Genomic DNA, 20461 nt, shown 5'->3' with positions numbered 1-20461 from the left:
TGCTGTTGGCTGTTGGACACAGATATGCCCAGGACACCTCGGAGAACTCATTACCTGTTAGAATCATAGAACCTTAGAAGTGTACGGCACAGAAGGAGGGCCATCGGCTCGGATCGAAAGAGCGATCCAGCCTAATCCCACTTTCCAGCTGTTGGCCCATTGCCTTGCAGTTTACGGCACATCAAGTGCATATCGAAGTACTTTTCAAATATGGTGAGTGTTTCTGCCTCTACCACCATTTCAGGCAGTGAGTTACAAACACCCGCCAGCCTTTGGATGAAAAAAGTTCTCCTCAACTCTCCTCTAATCCTTCTAACAATTACTTTAAATATATGCCTCCTTGTTATTGACCTCTCAGCTAACTGAAATAGGTGCTTCCTATCCACTCTAGCTCGGCCTCTCATTATTTTATACACCTCAATTAAGTCTCCCCTCCACCTCCTCTGTTCCAAAGAAAACAACTCCAGCCTATCCAATCTTTCCTCAGGGCCAAAATTCTTCATTCCTGGCAACACCCAGAGGACAACAGAGGACTCAGATTGAATGTAATTGGCAAAAGAACCAGAGGGGAGATGAGGAGATTGTTTAACATTGCGAGTTCTTATCATCTGTAATGTTCTGCCTGAAATGGTGATGGAAGCAGATTCAATAGTAACTTGCAAAAGGGAATTGGATAAATACTTGAATTGGAAAAATTTTCAGGGGTATGCGGAAAGGGCTGGGAATAATTGGATTGTTCTTTCAAGAGCACGACGGGGCAAATGGCCTCCTTCTGTGATGTATGACTCTCTGATTCTCTGAAAGGTTTTATTAAATGATTCATGTAAATGAGGCAGTTATTTGGCGGCTCTACTATCTAATTTTATTTCTATATACAAGTGCCTGTTCTGTTTCAAGCTGATTGAAATGATTCGGGGTTCGGTACCAATGAAGCTCAAGTGGAATTCTGATACACGGCGTGGTGGCCAAGTGGTAAGGCGTCTGCCTTGTAAAGTGAACGTCATGGGTTTCGACCCACAACTGCGCCTGGGGGGATTTTGTTACATTTAATTTGACATTTTTAAGTTTTCTCCTTTTTATCTCGATCAAAACCATTCATAATTTGGAACATTTCTATCAACTTTCCTCTTGACATGCTCTGCTCTAAGGAGACAAATCCCAGCTTCTCCAGTCTCTTCACATAAATGAGGTCCCCCATCCCTGGTACCATTCCAGTAACTCTATTCTGCACTCTCTCCAAGGCCTTGAATTCTTTCCGAAAGTATGGTGCCCAGCATTGAACGCAATTCTCCAGCTGAGGCCTCAGCCTTGCTTTATAAATGTTTAGCAGAATGTCCTTGCTTTTATACTCTATTCATCTATTAATAAAAGAAAGGATCCCAAATCCCTTTACACAGCTTTCTGAACTTATCCTGCCACCTTCAAAGATTTGTGTGCGCTCACACCATGTGTCCCTGTTCCTGCACCCTCTGTCAAATTGTACCATTTGGAGCTGGTTAATAAATTGCAAGGGAGAGCATTTTGGGCGGTTTCGGGGCCAGTGATCTCCAGAGGAAGCGATAAAAGGAAATAATCGGCCCCATTAAAGTTGTACCATTTAGTTTATATTGCCTCTCCTCATTCTTCCGACCAAAATATATCACTTTGCACTTCTCTACGTTAACATTCATCTGCCATGTTTCTGCCCATTTCACCAGTCTTTTTATGTTCATACTCCCCCTTTATGGCTCTTACTATCTGCTTTTTGATCCTTTGTTGTTATCTGAAAATTTCCCATTCACCTGGATCTGTGCAATGTTTGGCATTTGTGTTTGCTTTTTCTTTTATTTTAATGCGGACTCTTACCTCTTAGAATAATAATTCTAATAGGTCTAAGAGCGTTAAAAACCAAGCCTGAAGGCTGTGTGTCTTAATGCGAGGTGCATTTGTAATATGGTGGATGAATTAGATGTGCAAATAGAGCTAACGGAATATGATTTGATTGGGATTACCGAAACATGGCTCCAGGGTGGCCAAGACTGGGAACTCAACATCCAGAGGTATTCAATATTCCGGAAAGATAGGCAAAAAGGAAAGGGAGGTGGGGTAGCATTGCTGGTTAAAGAAGGGATTAACACAATTGTAAGAAAGGGGATTAGGTCTGATGATGTGGAAACCGTATGGGTAGAACTGAGAAATATCAAGGGGCAGAATGCATTAGTGGGAGTGGTATATATACCTCCAAACAGTAAGGCGGAGGTTGCGGATGGCAATAAAACAGAAATTAGAGAAGCATGCAATAAGGGCACAGCAGTCATCATGGGTGACTTTAATCTACATATAGATTGGTCTAACCAAATTAGTAACAATACTTTGGAGGAGGAATTCCTGGAGTGTTTACGGGATGGTTTCCTGGACAAATATGTCGAGGAACCAACCAGAGCTCAGGCCATCTTAGACTGGGTATTATGTAATGAGAATGGATTAATTAGCAATCTTGTTGTGCGAGGCCCCTTGGGGAGGAGCGATCATAATATGATAGAATTCATCATTAAGGTGGAGAGTGAAGTAGTTTATTCAGAGACTTGGGTTCTGAATTTAAATAAAGGAAAGTACGATGCTTTGAGGTGCGAGTTGTGTAGGATTGATTGGGGAATTAGGGATAGCATAATATCCATGGAGAGGACTTATAAAGGTGCCAGAAAATGCAATAAACCTCAGGATTGGGAGCAGTTTAGCATCCAACAAAGGAGGACAAAGGGATTAATTAAAAGGGGGAAAATAGAGTATGAGAGTAAGCTAGCTAGGAACATAAAAACGGACTGTAAAAGCTTTTATAGATATGTGAAAAGAAAAAGATTGTTGAAGTCAAGCGTAGGTCCCTTCCAGTCAAAATCAGGGGAATTTATAATGGGGAACAAAGAAATGGGCGAGCAGTTAAATACATATTTTGGTTCTGCCTTCACAAAAGAGGACACAAATAACACCCTAGAGATGTCGGGGAACATAGCGTCTGATGAAAGGGAGGAACTGAATGAAATCAGTATTTGTAGGGAGATGGTGTTAGGGAAGTTCACGGGATTGAAGGCCGATAAATCCCCAGAGCCTGATAATCTACATCCTAGGGTACATAAGGAAGTGGCCCTAGAAGTAATAGATGCATTGCTGATCATCTTCCAACGTTCGATGGAATCTGGAACAGTACCCATGGATTGGAGGGTAGCAAAAGTTACCCCTCTATTCAAAATAGATGGTAGAGAGAAAACGGGGAATTACAGACCGGTAAGCCTGACATCGGTAGTGGGGAAAATGCTAGAGTCCATTATATAAGATGTAATAGCAGAGCACTTGGAAAACAGTGACAGCAGCGGACAAAGTCAACATGGATTTACAAAAGTTAAATCGTGCTTGACTAATCCACTGGAATTTTTTGAGGATGTAACTGATAAAATAGATGAGGGAGGACCAGTGGATGTGGTGTATTTGGACTTTCAGAAGGCTTTCGATAAGGTCCTGCATAAGAGATTAGCATGTAAAGTTAAGGCACATGGGATTGCATGCAAGGTGTTGACTTGGATAGAGAACTGGTTGGCAGACAGAAAGCAAAGAGTTGGAATAAACGGGTATTTTTCTGAGTGGCAGGCAGTGACTAGTGAGGGGTACCACAGGGACCGGTCCTTGGACTCCAGCTATTCACAATATATGTTACTGATCTAGGCAAGGGAACTAGATGTAATATCTCCAAGTTTGCAGAAGACACAATGCTGGGTGGGCATGTGTGCTGTGAGGAGGATGCCGATAAACTCCAGGATGATTTGGCCATGTTGGGTGAATGGGCAGAAGCTTGGCAGATGCAATATTACGTGGATAAATGTGAGGGTATAAACTTTGGTGGCAAAAACAGGAAGTCAGATTATTATCTGAATGGCAGTAGATTGGGAGGAGGGGAAGTGCAACGAGACCTGAGTGTCCTTGTGCACCAGCCGCTGAAGGTAAGCATGCAGGTGCAGCAAGCGGTTAAGAAGGCAAATGGTTTGTTGACCTTTGTAGCGAGAGGGTTTGAGTACAGCAACAAGGATGTCTTGCTGCAGTTGTACAGGGCCTTGGTGAGACCACATCTTGAGTATTGTGTGCAGTTTTGGTCGCCTTATCTGAGGAAGGATGTTCTTGCCATGGAAGGAGTTCAGCGAAGATTCACCAGGCTGATACCTGGGATGGCAGGAATGACGTATGTGGAGAGATTGTGTCGATTGGGCTTATACTCACTGGAGTTTAGAAGAATGAGAGCGGCTCTCTTTGAAACTTGTAAAATTCTGACAGGACTGGACAGAGTAGATGCAGGAAGGATGTTCCCGATGGCGGGGGAGTCCAGAACCAGGGATCACACTCTAAGGATATGGAGTAAGCAATTTAGGGCAGAAATGAGGAGGAATTTCTTCACCCAGAGAGTGGTGAACCTGTGGAATGCTCTATCACAGAGGGCAGTAGAGGCCAATTCATTAAATATATTCGGGAAGGAGGTGGATATATTTCTGAAGGCTAAAGGGATCAAGGGACATGGGGAGAAAGCAGGGACAGGGTACTGAATTTGAATGATCAGCCGTGATCGCATTGAATAGAGGAGCAGGCTCGAGGGGCCGAATGGCCTACTCCTGCTCCTATCTTCTATATGCTTCTCTTTCGCTGTCCATGCCTGTTTTTAGAACAGTAGAGTCCTTGCCCCTCAGATGTATAAAGTGATTCTGTTTCATATTAAATTATTTTAGAACACCTCCCATTGATCTTCTGCAGTTTTACCTATCAACAGATTTGCCCAGTTTACTATGGACAGGCTCTGTCTTGTTGAAGTCGGCCTTCCCGAAATCTAGAATCTTTGTAGCTGTTTTGCATTTCTCCCTTTGAAACATGACGTTGAACACGATCATGTTCTGATTACTATTACATACATTTCACGCACGCTAAGTTTGATGAATAAATCTGGCTCATTACATTACTAAATCTAATATGGCATGCCCCCTTGTTGCTTTTAGGACATATTTTTGTAGAAAACTATCCAGGACACACTCAATAGTTCACTACCTTTCTGATAGGTGCGTGTCTGCTTATCCCAATCTATTTAAAAGTTAATATCCCCCATTAATACCACTCTGCCTTTATGACGCGCTGTTTTAATCACTGCATTTATACAATCTAGCACTTCAGGTCTGCGACCCGGGAGCCTATACACAAATCTCACTTTCTTAATCACTCAGTCTTAAATCCTTTCCTATTTCTTAAATCTACCCATAAATTCTCCACTGTCTGTTTACCTCGCGTTATATCCTCTCTTAACATTGAACTGATTTCATCCTGGATTACTAAGGCTACTCCTCCCGCTGCCCGATTTCCCTGTCTTTCCTGCAGACCTCCATCAGCACTTCCACCCCTTTGTATTCCCGCCATTTTGAGATCAAGGCTAATAATCCATGAACCTTATATTTTTTGCACATGTCCGGTAGTTTGAAGTAATTACTGTACGTGGACTTTTAAATCTCTCTGCTCCTCCACAATTCCTAACTTATCACCATTTTGAAATTACTCTATTCCAGCTTTCTTATTTCGAAAGTGGATGATCTCTCTGTTCCCCACATTGAACTCCTTTAGCCACAGTTTTGCCAATTCACTTCATCTATCAATGTTCCTTTGCTAATTTCTGCTCCCACCTACACTACTTACCGTGCCGCCTAACTTAGTGTCGTCAGCCAACTTGGATATATGATGGAAGTAATCGAACTGTGAAAGAGGGCTGGGAACGGGAATGGAACTGCGGGCTGATGTGACAGGGCGTTGGTATTCGGAATGTACAAAATACAGTCTCCAATGCTCCGCTTATCTGCATCAGACCGAAAGTAATTCGTAATACATGTTCGATCCGTATTGGTCGCTGTAACTTGATGCTGTAGCTCGGTGAATTAGTGGTTCAGTATGGAAAGGGTTGTGCCTCTGTGGCACAATCAGTTAACATGGTCGGCCGTGAGTTCAAAAATAAATGGTTCCACCAACGATCGGGTAATCTTTACCTTATTGTCTCACAGTTTCAGGTTTCACCATGTGTTTTGACTGAAAGGAAATGTGCTGCAAACATTGCCAGCTGGGCAGGGTTGACATTCCCACCATTTACCCTGCGATCGGATAGCAGGCATATCAACAATATATAAAAGCCTGAGATTGGCTTCACGGAAATCAGAATTCGTCTTAACAGACAATGCCACGAAAGGCCGGATGGGAGGCTGCACTGGTTGCAGGTAAGCTGGTTCGCTGTGACATGGATATTTCCACAGTGAGCCAGACCAGACTCTCTCTATGTTTCCACAATGAAAGTCACAGCGTTTAATTTGGGAAAGCAAAATGATACTTACATTCTGACTTGTTTCAGTTGATAGTTCAGAGACCATTACAAGATCCTGCAGGTCGGCCTCGGTTAATAACAACTGTTCGAAGCTGCATTTCAGACATGCCATCAAATCCATTGTTTTCCTGCTGTTTTCCAGAACCCCGAATGAGCGAGGCCGCGAAAATCAGCTCTCTTCAATCACCCGCTGTGGGCAAAAAGCAGCGAATGTGGCCTCAGACAGCGCATTACAGCTCATCTCTGGGGAACATGATACCACTGAAGCAGAGTTGTGCAGAGCTTTGCATCTCTCGCCTATAGGTGACGTCGTTGAGGTCGATAATATAGAATGATTGAATATTACAGCACATAAGTGGGCATTCGGCCCATCGTGCCTGTGCCGGCTCTTTGAAAGAGCGAACCAATTAATCCCACTCCCCTGCGATTTCAGTATATTTTTCAAGTATTTATCCAATTACCTTTTGAAAGTTACTATTGAATCTGCTTCCACTACCCTTTCTGCCAGTGCATTACAGATCATAAAAATCACTGCGTATTAATGTTTCCTCATCCCTACACATAACAGAAGTCTTTCATCCCTTGTGCCATTCTAGTAAATCTCTGCTGCACACTTTCTGAGGCCTTGACATCCTTCCTCACTGTGGTGCCTAGAATTTGCCACAATATTCCAGCTTGTGCCTAAATGGTGTATTATGAAATTGGAGCATAAATTCCTTGCTTTTGTTCTGTATTTCCCGATTTATGAAATCAAGGATCCCGAATGCCGAACATTGTCCTGCTCAATACTTACGATGTTGCCAAGCCATCAGCAACATTTGAAATGTTCTCCCGATACCCAAGTCCAGGTCGTTTATATATAACAAGAAAAGTGATGGGGCTAATACCTACCCCTGGGGGACACGACTGCAGTGAAGGCAACGCATTGCTGTCCATCCTTGGGAAGCAAGATACAATATGGCCCGACGAAGCCTCCTCATACACCGAGCACAGCGACATAAAATCCGTGGAGATTGAATCCAGGTCACTCGGCGTTCCAGCAACATTTAGCCATGACCAAATTAAATGAAACTTTTTACTTGCCTCAGTGAGGAAATCACTGGATAATGTTGCAGGAATAAAAACAGAAAATGCTGGAAATACTCAGCAGGTCAGGCAGCATCTGCGAACGGAGAAACAGAGTTCACGTTTCATCAGAACTGGAAAAAAGCAGGAAATGGAACAGATTTTTAAGCATGTGTAGGAGCTGGAAGAAGGGGGGAGGGGATGAAAGAACTAACGCGATGGTCTGTGATAGGATAGGAGTCAGGAGAGCGTAAAGACATTTAGAGACATTAACAGGTATTCAAGGCAAAAGGAGATGGTTATGGGGCAGATTAAGCAACAAAAGATGGCTATAGATGAAGTGTAAATTGCGCTGGCAGAAGGAAAGACAGTTGCCATGTGGGAGAGAAGAAGAAAAAAAACACAAATAAGCAAAATATAAGTGTGGAAAGAAATATATAAGATCAGGGCCGAGGTTATGGTCTGAAATTGTTGAACTCTATGTTGAGTCCAGAAGTCTATAAAGTGCCTAATCAAAAGATGACGTGCTGTTTCTCGAGCTTATGTTGCATTTCAGTGGAACAATGTAAGAGGCCTAGGACAGTGTGGCCTAAGTCGGAGAGCAGCGTAGAATTAAAGTGACAGGCGACCGGTTGCTCCAGATCACCCTTACAGACTGAATGGAGGTGTTTCGCAAAGCAGTCACCCAATCTGGGTTTGGTCTCCTCAATGTACAGAAGACTGCATCGTGAGCATCAAATACACTATTCTAAGTTGAAAGAAGTACAAATAAATCGCTGTTTCACCTGGAAGGAATGTTTGGGGTCCTGGACAGTGGGAAGGGGGTGGTATAAGAGCAAGTGTTGCCTCTCCTGTGCTTGCATGGGAAGGTGGCGGGCAAAGGGTAAGAGGTGTTTGGGGTGACAGAAGAGTTGACCAGCGTGTCGTGGAGGGAGAATTCCCTTCGGAATGCTGAAAGGGGAGGTGAGGGGAAAATGTTTTTGGTGGTGGGATCACGCTGGAGGTGGCAGAAATGGCGAAAGATGATCCAATGAATGTGAGTCTGGTGGGGTGAAAGGTGAAGACAAGGGGAATCCTGTGGTGGTTGTGGGCGGGAGGGGCAGAGCTGAGGGCAGAAGTGCAGTAGATAGAATGGACACGGTCAAGGGCTGTGTCAACCACATTAGACGGAATAACCTCGGTTGCGGAAAAAGGAAGACATGTCAGAAGCATTGGTATGGAAGGTGGAATCGTCAGAGCAGATGTGGAACTGACGGAGGCACTGGGAGAATGGAATAGAGTCCTTACAGGAAGTGGGGTGGGAGGAAGTGTAGTCCAGGTAGATGTGGAGTCAGTGGGCTTGAAGTGAATGTTTGTCAATAACCTATCCCCAGAGATGGAGACGGAGAAGTCGAGGAGGGGAAGGGAAGAGTCGGAGATGGACCAGATGAAGGTGAGAGAAGGGTGGAAATTGGAAGCAAAGTGAATGAAATTTTCCAGTTCAGTGCGAGAGCAGGAAACAGCACTGATACTGTCATCAATGTACCGGAAAAAGAGGTACGGGAGGGGACCTGAGTAGAACTGCAACAGGATGTCAGGTTGGACGAGCGGCCTCAGGCATTTGGGTCGGAGTTTCTCCTGGATGCGTGGGTTCACATCCCAATTCTGGCATTTACTCCTTTGCTTATATAGAACGATTTTGCGAGAGGTCATTTTTCGGCCCTGTTGATTATTCCTTGCAGAAAACGAAGCCGATATCCATCCAGGGCAGATTTGTTTTATTGGATGAAAATATGCATTGTGTTGGGAGTCAGCAGAACAGGGCCAGTGGAATCAATCCATTGTGCTAAAATTTGCATAATCCACACAATAAATGATCGGACAAGACTCAAATCATTCCACAGCAATCTCCAGCGGTTTTGGAAGAAGATCACTGCAAACCACCATATTTATATCAAGTCTTTAAAAACACTCAATTAATGTCTTTCTCAGCAATTAATTACCTGTGGTCCTTGTAAATATATTCGGGTGTGTCCATGATAGATAAATATGTATTTGTGAGTAGCTGTTGTGTTGAGTGTAAGTGATGTTGCGTCTCTGTAAGTTAATAATATATCTAGATGTGTCTGTATTAATATTAATGTATTGGTGGGTGACCTGTGTTTAATCATGCTTGTCTAATCTACTGGAATTTTTTGAGGATGTAACTGGTAAAATAGATAAGGGAGAACCAGTGGATGTGGTGTATTTGGACTTTCAGAAGGCCTTCGATAAGGTCCCGCATAAGAGATTAGCATGTAAAGTTAAGGCACATGGGATTGGGGGCAAGGTATTGACTAGGATAGAGAACTGGTTGGCAGACAGAAAGCAAAGAGTTGGAATAAACGGGTCTTTTTCCGAGTGGCAGGCAGTGAATAGTGGGGTACTGCAGGGATCGGTGCTAGGACCGCAGCTCTTCACAATATATATTAATAATCTAGACGAAGGGATTAGATGTAATATCTCCAAGTTTGCAGATGACACAAAACTGGGTGGGCGTGTGTGCTGTGAGGAGGATGCCGGGAATCTCCAATATGATTTGGACAAGTTGGGTGATTGGGCAGATGCATGGCAGATGCAGTATAATGTGGATAAATGCGAGGTTATCCACTTCGGTGGCAAAAACAGAAAGGCAGCTTATTATCTGAATGGCAATAGATTGGGAGGAAGGGAAGTAAAACGAGACCTGGGTGCCGTTGTGCACCAGTCGCTGAAGGTAACAACGCAGGTGCAGCAGGTGGTTAAGAAGGCAAATGGTATGTTGTGCTTTGTAGCGGGAGGATTCGTGATTCGGAGGAAGGATGTCTTGCTGCAGTTGTACAGGGCCTTGGTGAGACCACACCTTGAGTATTGTGTGCAGTTTTGGTCACCTTATCTGAGGAAGGATGTTCTTGCCATGGAGGGAGGGTAGCGAAGATTCATCAGACTGATACCTGGGATGGCAGGAATGATGTACGAGGAGAGATTGGGTCGATTGTGCTTATATTCGCGGGAGTTTAGACGAATGAGAGGGGATCTCATTGAAACTTATAAAATTATAACAGGACTAGACAGACTAGATGCAGGAAGGATGTTCCCGATGGCGGGGTAATCCAGAACCAGGAGTCACAGTCTAAAGTTAAGGGGGAAGCCATTTCGGACAGAGATGAGGAGGAATTGCTTCACCCAGAGAGTGGTGAACCTATGGAATTCTCTACCACAGAAGGTAGTTGAGGCCAATTCATTAAATATATTCAGAATGAGTTAGATATATTTCTTAAGGCTAAAGGGATCAAGGGATATGGGGAGAAAGCAGGGACAGGGTACTCAATTTGGATGATCAGACATGATCACATTAAATGGCGGAGCAGGCTCGAGGGGCCGAATGGCCTACTCCTGCTCCTATCTTCTATGTTTCTATGTTTCTATTTGTCAGTTATGAATGTATTTCTGAGGTTTGGAAATGTCCAGTCCGGCACCATTCTACATTCTCATTGCCCCACATGGGGTATGGTAGACCATCTGTTACATTCAGATTCAAAATTTGCTTTTATTAACTATGTTGACATTTAGAAAAAGTGATGATTTGCAAAAAAACAACTCTTCTTCCACCAGCCTCACTGACACCTCTTCCACGTCACATATTCGTCTCTGCTACCTTCTAAGTGTGCCTCAATCTTTCTGATAGAACCTGAGTGTTCATTACCCACTCTGATATCTCCAGAACATTGCTGACCCTCGCTGATAGCTCCTCTGTGTCTTTTACACTCTTCATTACTTCCCGAGCGTCCATTACGCGTTCTGGTACATCCCGAGAGTCCCGTAATCTCCCTGATACCTCCACAGAGTCCAATACTCTCTCTGTTAGCCACTCAAAGCCTTCATACACTCTTGATAACATCTCCAAAACCCTTCAATTCCCTCACAGCCTCTGAGCTCCCCTTTGCTCTCGCCACCCACTGTGAGAAAATTTTAGACTCCCAGAACAGAACACAACAGCCTTGACTGTTATATGGAGGAAAAGAAGAAAATGGAAGAGAACTGCAGATCTTATCTGTCCTTAAGCCAATTTCTTATCCAAGCTGCCACTGATCCAAACTATTCCATGAGCCTCAATTTTGTCAACTAGCTTTCTATGTGGTACTTTGTCAATCGCCTTCCGTAAATCCATGCAGACAACATCCATTGCCTTCCCTTCATCAATCCTCCCTCTTACTTCATCAAAACATTCAAATAGATTACGCAAACACGATCTTCCCTTTACAAATCCGTGCTGGCTATCCTTATTTAGCTTAAACCTCTCAAATTCCCCGTTAATTATAGATTTCATTATTGTTTCTAAAACCTTACCCACCACTGATGTTAAACTGACCGGCCTGTACTTATTAGGTTTGACTTGGACGTTTTCTTGAACAATGTTGTCACATTTGTCAATATCCAATCCTCTGGCACCTCCCCCGCATCTAGGGAAGATTGGAAAATAATGGCATGCACTTCTGCTATCTCCTCCCCCAACTCCGTTAGCAACCTGACATGCATGCCATCTGGACGAGGCGACTTATCCACTCTAGATATACCCAGCCGATCTAGTACATCATGTTTATCAATTTTCACCCATTCCATTGCTTCTAACTTTTCAACTTCTTTTGATATTTTTTCAGCATCCACCTCCTTAGTAAACACAGACACAATGTAGTCATTGAGTATTGTAGCCTTGCCCTGCGCCTCTAAACAAATCACCTTCTTTGTCCCTAATAGGCCCCACCCCGCCTCTTATTACCTGCTTACTGTTTACATGCCGGTCGATGAATTTTTGGTTTCTAATTTTTGTTAACCGCCATTCTACTCTCATACTCTCTCTTTGCCAATCTTATTTTCTTCTTCACTTCCCCTCTGAACTTATTGTATTTGGTCTGGTTCACCGTTGAAGAATTCACCTGACATTTATCATACACCCTCTTTTTGTTTCATCATCTTCCTATCTCCCTCTTCGTCCAAGGAGCCCTTGCTTTGATTCCCTTACCCTTCCCTCTTGTTGGAATGTATCTACCCTGTACTTGGAACATCTCCTCCTTAAAGATCACTCATTGATCCGTTACAGTTTTCCTGTCATCCTTTGGTTCCATCTTAATCTGGCTCGATCCTTTCGCTTCCCATTGAAGTTAACCCTATTCCAGTTTAGGTGCTGCACTCTAGATTGTTCCTTGCTCCTCTCCATTGCTAATCTAAATCTTATGATACAATGATCAGTCGTATGCAAGTGTTCTCCCACAGACACTTGGTCGACCTGGCACACCTCATTCTCCAGCACCAGATCCAGCAATGCCTCTTTCCTACTTGGGCCAAGAACATACAAGCCAAAGACATTCTCCTGAACACATTTCAGAACTTATACAATAACAAAATACTGTGGATGCTGGAATCCCGAAATAACAACAGAAAACGCTGGAAAAACTCAGCAGGCCAGGCAACGTCCGTGGAGAGAGAAACAGATTTAACGTTTCCGGTCGTAACCCTTCTTCAGAACTTCAGAACTCATTTCAGAACTTCCTCCTCCTCCTTTCCCTTTACTCTAGCATTATCCCAATCGATATTTGGGTAATTAAAGTCCACCAATATCACCACTCTGTAGCTCTTGCATATCTCTACGATTTCCCTGCAGATTTGCTCCTCTGTCTCCCTTTCACTATTTGGGGGCCTGTAGAATACCCCAATACCGTGATCACACCCTTTCTGCTCCTCAACTTTAACCAAATGGATTATGTCCTTTTCCCCTCAAGAACATCTTCCCTATCCAAAACTACGATGTCTTCCTTAATCCGAACTGTCACCTCATCTCCCATTTTTTCTTCCATATCCTTTCTGAATATTTTGTTCCCTTGCATATTAAATGGCAAGTCCTTACCGTTTTAAAGACGCGTTTCGTATGTTGCCAAACCATCATATTGCTACACGACTAATTGTGCTTGCACTCACTAACCTTATTCACCACACTTTGTGCTTTTCCGTACATGCATTCTAAACCAATTGACAATGACCAGATCATCTGGTATTTTATATTATGTTGAATGAGTCTGTTCCTATCTAATATTGTACTACTTCCTCCTCTAGTACTACTTTCTTCTCTAGCACTATCCAACACACTCACTCTTTTATGCACCTTATTCCTCTATTGTACCCCTATATTCTGGTGCCCACCCCCTGCCAAGCTAGATTAAACACTCCCCAACGCCACTAGCAAACCTCCCCACGAGAATATTGGTACTTGCTCTCTTGAGGTGTAACACTTTCAGCTTGTACAGGTCCCACCTTCCCCAGAATTGGTCCCAATGCCTCAGGAATCAAACGCCCTCCCTCCTGCACCATCTCTTCAGCCATGCATTGAGGACAAGAAATGGTGAAACTTCAGGCCAATGTCTGCACTCAAATGCTTCTTCGCTGTCACAGTGAAATAACGCAACATTTTCAGTACAGTTGACAATTCTAGAGTGTATTATATGAGGATGCTGAGACAGACGACAATGTTGAGCTATTAATTCTGCAAAATCCTATTTGATAATATAAGTCGTAGATTCAAAACTAGTCTTGTAAAGAGAGTCTAATATTGTTGACTTGAGCTAGTCAGCAATGCTCGCACGGCAGTTGGATGCCTGTGTCCAGTTGGAAATGTGTCTGAAAGAACATGCAGTCTGGCAGAGCTGGACATCCAGCAGATTGACTTTTCTGCTGAGCAGATGATGAGCCTCCTTTGTGAAAATGGTTCGTCAGTCCAGCTCAGAGGGTATTAAGCATCATGAAAGTAGGATGGGACTGGGGTCACTTGTGTGACAGGAAGTGTAGGGGGCAGTTTCCCATCCTTGAAAAATATTAATGATTCAGTTGCAAAATCTGTTTGCACCACTCGCCACTCGGCCCAAGGATAAGCCAAGCCGATCACGTCCAGTTAACGTGATTCCGCCGGTCAGTTAATTCAGTGACATTTCAAGAACAATTAGAAATCAGATAATTATAACCACATCACATAATGGATAAGGTGATTAAGTTTGATGGGTGTTATAATCTTATCAGAAAATTGTAGTTTCCAGTCATCCACGGTCGGTTTACACACTGGGTTCCAACCTGGATCGGACCTGTTTTACACCTGACCATTTCAAACATTCACTGACCTCATGTAACGGAAATATCTAAATTCCTTTTGTTCACAGAAGCTGACTGTAAATTTTAAACGCTGTGGATCCGGGTGTCATGGGCAGGACTTGTGGTGAAGAGGACTTTCGTGCAAATTGTTTCTGTTTGAATGTCATCTTTTTTTATCTCCGTCATTTCACTCCAGCCGAACGAACTGAAGGAAGAAGGAAGAAAATTCTCTCTCCGATTCACGATCTCTGTTTCACCTTCATTCGAGAAGGTGAAGAATTCCAATGGTCCGTGTTAATTTATACAAGATATGAACAATGAAGGGGCTGAGACCACTGGTTTGGAAGAGATTAGATTTTAAAGCTAATTTTATGTAAGATTCTGTCAAATGCTGGGAAAGTTTATCAGCATCAAACATTCAACGCGATAAATAAGCACAATGGATTAGCATTCCATCGCCTTAACCGCTCGTCTCCCGTCTACGACAACTCAGCCATTCCATTTCCTGCTTTTTGCCTCCAAACAGAAATACTCCACAAGAAAGTCCCCTTTACCGCTTGTCCTGCCCGTGCACCCAGATCGACAATGCTGAAAATGTAGAATCAGCTTCTGCAAGCAAAACGCATTCCATTAATTCAGGAAGGCAGTAATGTGCCTGATCGAAAGATGAGGTGTGCACCCCTTTTAATAAGACCAGGCAGGCTGGTCACGCCGGTTTGATTCCCAGCCAGTACAGAACCCTGTACGGTTTGAATTCGGCACCCATAGAACCAATTCACAAGCAAGCTTCTCACACCCTTACAGCAATAGAGGAAGCAGGATTGACTAATGTTCAGGGAAGAGGGTGTTTCAAGAAGATTGACGCTGAATGTAAATTTATCCCAGTTCAGGCGAGCTCATGGGTGCAGGAAGCAAAATGTAAAGTTCCTGCATTGGCCGGAATCGAATACCGGTGCAAGATGTCCAATGAGGCACCGAGCAGAATGCACCTGGGAGCCTTTAACTTTTCTCAGTTGGTTTGTTTTCAGTTGCTTCAGTGAAGCTCTATGATTTCGAAATATATGGGCAAAATGACACGAAATCTCATGTTAGTAATGGAAAGTATTTATGTTTTCTGCAATGTCAATTGACTGTAAGAAGCTGAGTGTTGTCTAAAATTTAGCGGGGCTCGTCCGGGATTTGAACCAAGGATTTCTCCAAAGCACCAAAGCAAGATTGTGAGCAAACCCGTTTTAGACAGACACAGAATGATCCATGACTGACAGCAATCCTGATTATGATTAGCAACAACGTCAGACTCTTTAGTCATTAGAACAAGAAAATTTCTCGTGCAATCAGGTTATTTTGCTTCCAAAGGCCAGCCCTGCTTTCTAAATACTTGTCTGTCGAGCGGTCCCGCAGGTCTAAATGTATCGACCGGTTTCAAAGCATCAATTCAGATTGCTGCGAATGGGACATGTGCCGCCTGGGACAGCGGTGGTAGCAGAGCAAACTTAACGGTGTAAGTAGGTGAAAGTGAATGTTAGATTAAGGTAATACCGCAGGAAAGTGACAAAGAAACGGAAGGAGGAAACTAAAGGAGGGCTATAGATAGTGGACGGAAGAAAAAGCTGGGAGAAGAGGCCGGTTTGAATTATGGAGCATCAAGCTCAGGCATGTGAGAGCGCGGGGTTTGAAGGAGTAAATAGGTTCTCACCATCAATAAAAAAAATGCAGTTTGATGTAGTGAAGATTGATTTTTCGCTGTGGTTTACCAGCAGGCGCTACAGAGAACAGTAGATATAAAGCGAGCTATACCATGATTTGGATGTGAACCGAGGTTGCTATGGCCACATTGCGGAGTACAAGACCATTATACGATCCTGGCGTCACACATCAGCTGCTCCAGCACTGCCCCAACCACAGCCAATTCACGAAAGGCGCTGCTTAGGAAAGATAGATTTTTGGTGAAGATGCCAAAATCTTTACTGACAGAAATTTTGACAGCGGTGAAATTCGACCCACGTCCCACAGCGTCTGGAGCCGTAATCCAGAATGGGAACTAGTGCAGCCGCAGTTATATTTACAACGATTATAGCCCTTTCACAAGAGAAGAAACGCACCCCTGGAGATTCATGAGTACAAAAAAGCCTCGCTGGGCGTCAAACCCAGGGTCTCCTGTTTACTAGATAAGCGCTGGACCCAGCTAAGCCACGGAACCAAATCAGCCCTCAAATGTTCCGCCTCCTCTCACTGATATCTACTCGCTACCTTTCACTGCCTCTTGGAGCCTGAGGCTGTTTTGTATTGATTAATCTCTCCTCTCTATTCCGCCAGGTATTCCGATGTTGTCTGTATCTCACTGTGTTTGTCTCAGTTTCAATCTGTGGGTTGGTTCTTAGTGAATAGCTGTGTTTGTGTCTTACATGAAATAAATGTGGGGTCAGACAATTCTTCCTCTGACACTGGGGAACTAATGAGCCAACAGTTACAACAAGATATTGTTTATTGTGATGCACCAATGACATTGTTCCATTTTGCATTATATAGGTTCAATTCTGTGCAAAAAAACTGTGATCAAAACGTGTTTCCAATAGGCCGCTTTTTAATTTGATGTCACAGACGCCACCATTTCACCTCAAGGTGATTCTTAACTAATACACAGAGAAGTCAAGCAGTGAACTGGTATTTGTAGAAAGGGTTGTGAGACTGTGGAATGCACTGGCCCAGCAAACAGCAGATTTAAAACAAGGTTTAAAAACCGGCAGCCTGTGGGAGGAAGCGGGGCGGAGAGGCATGAGAGACACAGGAAAGATCAACTTGGAAACTTTTGGCCCCGAATCTACTTTAAATCCCCCCACTGTATTTAAACCCATTTAATGTCTGATTCACACATTGATGCATGTGAGCAATATAGGACATTTACCGCTGTCTCTGGTCTAAAATAACTGCTTTATTATTTGATCCCACCCGCTGTGTTTAGGCTCTACCCTGAATATTTATCTCCGACCTAGAATCAGTTTGTAATCTGGAGACAAGGGTTCTGCAGTCGGCGGGCAGGGAGCAGAGGCTGTGGCTGATCTGTGTCATGTGGGAGCAGAACACAATGTTTCTGCTGTTTATTTTCATTACCCTGCAGAATATTCCATACTGTTCTCAACATCTTACATACCGTTAAATATCGGAAGTTTTCTTTTATTGTAATGATCGCTGCGATTCTTCTGGACTTTGCTGAATTTGCAGCAAATTAAATATCACAAAACCGTCATCGCCAATAATAAACAGGGTCAGCGATTCGAGAATTTAATTTCTTGCAGCCGGTAGCATCAGTCTGTGTAACCATGGGAGAGAGAGAATGGAAAGTCACTGGAAGGCTGTTTTTTGTCAGCAGCAATGGTACAAGAGCAGCCATTCTAAAGTGAAAAGCAGAACACATTCCAGGAGACAGGCCAGGAGACAGACAAACGGAGTGGAGATCTGGAAGACTGACCAGAAAAACAGCAAGGAGGACACCAATACATAATTCACCTCTCCCTCTCCCGAAGCAGAAGAATTGACCATTCTGAGTTTTGAGTTGCACCACTGAGGTTGTACAAGCCTCTCTCTGTATAACTTGTATTTTGTTAATAAAACGATTTGTTTGAAAAGTTTAAAGCTTCATTTGCCATTGAATTTTCTTCTACAATCGGGCTGCATTGGTTCCAAATGCCGGCCCTGCTATCGCAGAGTTTGCTGTCGAGAGGTCCCGCAGGTCAAAATGTATCGACTGGTTTCAAAGCTCCAACTCAGATTGGGGCGTATGGGACATGTGGCCCAGGAAGAGCGGTGGCAGCAGAGCACACTTAGCGGTTTAAGTGGCTGAAAGTGAATGGTGGATTAAGGTAATACCGCAGGAAAATTACAATGAAATTGAAGGGGGAAAGTAAAGGAGGGTTATTGATTGTGGAAGGAAGAAAAATCTGCGTTATGTTTCGATTTCGAAGCGAAGTTGCTGCGGCCAGAACGCAGAGCATTAATCCCTATACGAGCACGGCGCCACACATAAACAACTGGAGCGCTGTTCTGACCACAACAAAGTAACGCACGGCACTGCTTCGGAAAGATGGATTTTTGGTGAAGAATCCAAAATCAGCACCGCCAGAAATTCAACCCATGCCTCGCAGCGACTGGAGCCTTCATTCAGAATGGGAACTGGTGCAGGCACAATTATATTTAAAAGAACGCTAGCCTTTTCACACGAGAAGAAACTCATCCCTGGAGAGTCATTAAGAAAGGCCCCGCTGGGAATCGAACCCAGAATCTCCTGCTTATGTAGACAGACGTTTTGACCAGCTAAGCCACGGGGTCGAATGCTGACTCGATTTCTCGCCTCCACGCACTGATATCTATCAGCTTCCGGTCGTGGTCTTCTGGACTCTCAGGCCGTTTCTTATTGCTCCAGCTCTCTTGTCCATTCCGCCATGTGTCCCATTGCTGTCTGTATCTCCCGCTTAATTTATCTCAGTGTCAATCTGTGAGGTGATTCTGAATGATTACCCTATGTTTGTGTCTTATATGACATAAATTAGATGATCAGACAATTCTTCCTCAGACACTGGGGAACTAATAATCCAACAGTTATGACAAGATATTATTTATTGTGATGCAGAAAATACACTATTCCATCTTGAAAGATTCAGTTTCAATTCTGTGCAAAGAAACTGTGACCCCAACGTGTTTCCATAGGCTGCCTTTCAATCTGACGTCACAAACGCCACCATTGCACCTCAAGGTGATTCATAACTAATACACAGAGAAGTCAAGCAGTGAACTGGTATTTGTAGAAAGGGCTGTGAGGCTGTGGAATGCACTGGCCCAGCAAGCAGCAGATTAAAAACAAGGTTTAAAAACCGGCAGCCTGTGGGAGGAAGGAGGAGAGAGGCAAGAGAGACACAGGAAAGATCAACTTGGAAACTATTGGCCCCGAATCTACTTTAAATCCCCCCACTGTATTTAAACCCATTTAATGTCAGATTTACAGATAGATGCATGTGAGAAATATAGGACATTTACCGCTGTCTCTGGTCTAAAATAACTGCTTTATTATTAGATCCCACCCGCTGTGTTTAGGTTCTACCCTGAATATTTATTTCCGACCTAGAATCAGTTTGTAATCTGGAGACAAGGTTTCTGCAGCCGACGGGCAGGGAGCAGAGGCTGTGGCTGATCTGTGTCATGTGGGAGCAGAACACAATGTTTCTGCTGTTTATTTTCATTACCCTGCAGAATATTCCATACTGTTCTCAACATCTTACATACCGTTAAATATCGGAAGTTTTCTTTTACTGTAATGCTCGCTGCGATTCTTCTGGACTTTGCTTAATTTGCAGCAAATAAAATATCATAAAACCGTCATCGCCAATAATAAACAGCGTCAGCGATTTGAGAATTTAATTTCTTGGAGCAGATAGTTTTGCGGCTGCGATGGCCGAGTGGTTAAGGCGTTGGACTTGAAATTCCATGGCGTTTCCCCGTGCAGGCTCGAGCCCTGCTCGCAGCGGGTTCGCTCATTATTGTAATTAATTACTTCTAATAAATTATTTTCTTCAATCTGCTCCCTCAGGAACGATTTTGGAATTTTCAATGCCGGTTTTAAGGAAACTAAAGGATTGCCGAGAGACCTGGATCACTTACTTCAAGAAGGTTTGCTGACCGAATTCCAAAAGTGTTCTGCAGATTCTCTGGAAGCTCCAGATAAGGAGGCCTCGATAATCTCTGAGGAACCTTCGCATACACTCGGTGCTGCCCGGGAGCATCAGTCTGTGTAACCATGGGAGAGAGAGAATGGAAAGCCACTGGAAGGCTTGTTTCTATCAGCAGCAATGGTACAAGAGCAGCCATTCTAAAGTGAAATCAGAACACATTCCAGGAGACAGG

General features: G+C 43.6%; 1 non-coding gene across 1 annotated transcript; it reads left to right on the top strand.

Moving 5' to 3' along the window:
* The first annotated feature begins 20002 nt into the window (after positions 1-20002).
* Positions 20003-20084, top strand: trnas-uga (transfer RNA serine (anticodon UGA)). The gene has a single exon. It is a non-coding gene; the product is annotated as a tRNA-Ser (tRNA).
* The last annotated feature ends 377 nt before the right edge of the window (positions 20085-20461 follow it).

This window comes from Somniosus microcephalus, unplaced genomic scaffold, assembly GCF_052327205.1.
Source record: "Somniosus microcephalus isolate GS21.2 unplaced genomic scaffold, FLI_Smic_1.0 unresolved_chr1, whole genome shotgun sequence".
NCBI lineage: Eukaryota > Metazoa > Chordata > Chondrichthyes > Squaliformes > Somniosidae > Somniosus > Somniosus microcephalus.
The sequence above is the reverse complement of the archived record's forward strand: the minus strand, read 5'-3'. Positions and strand labels throughout refer to the sequence as shown.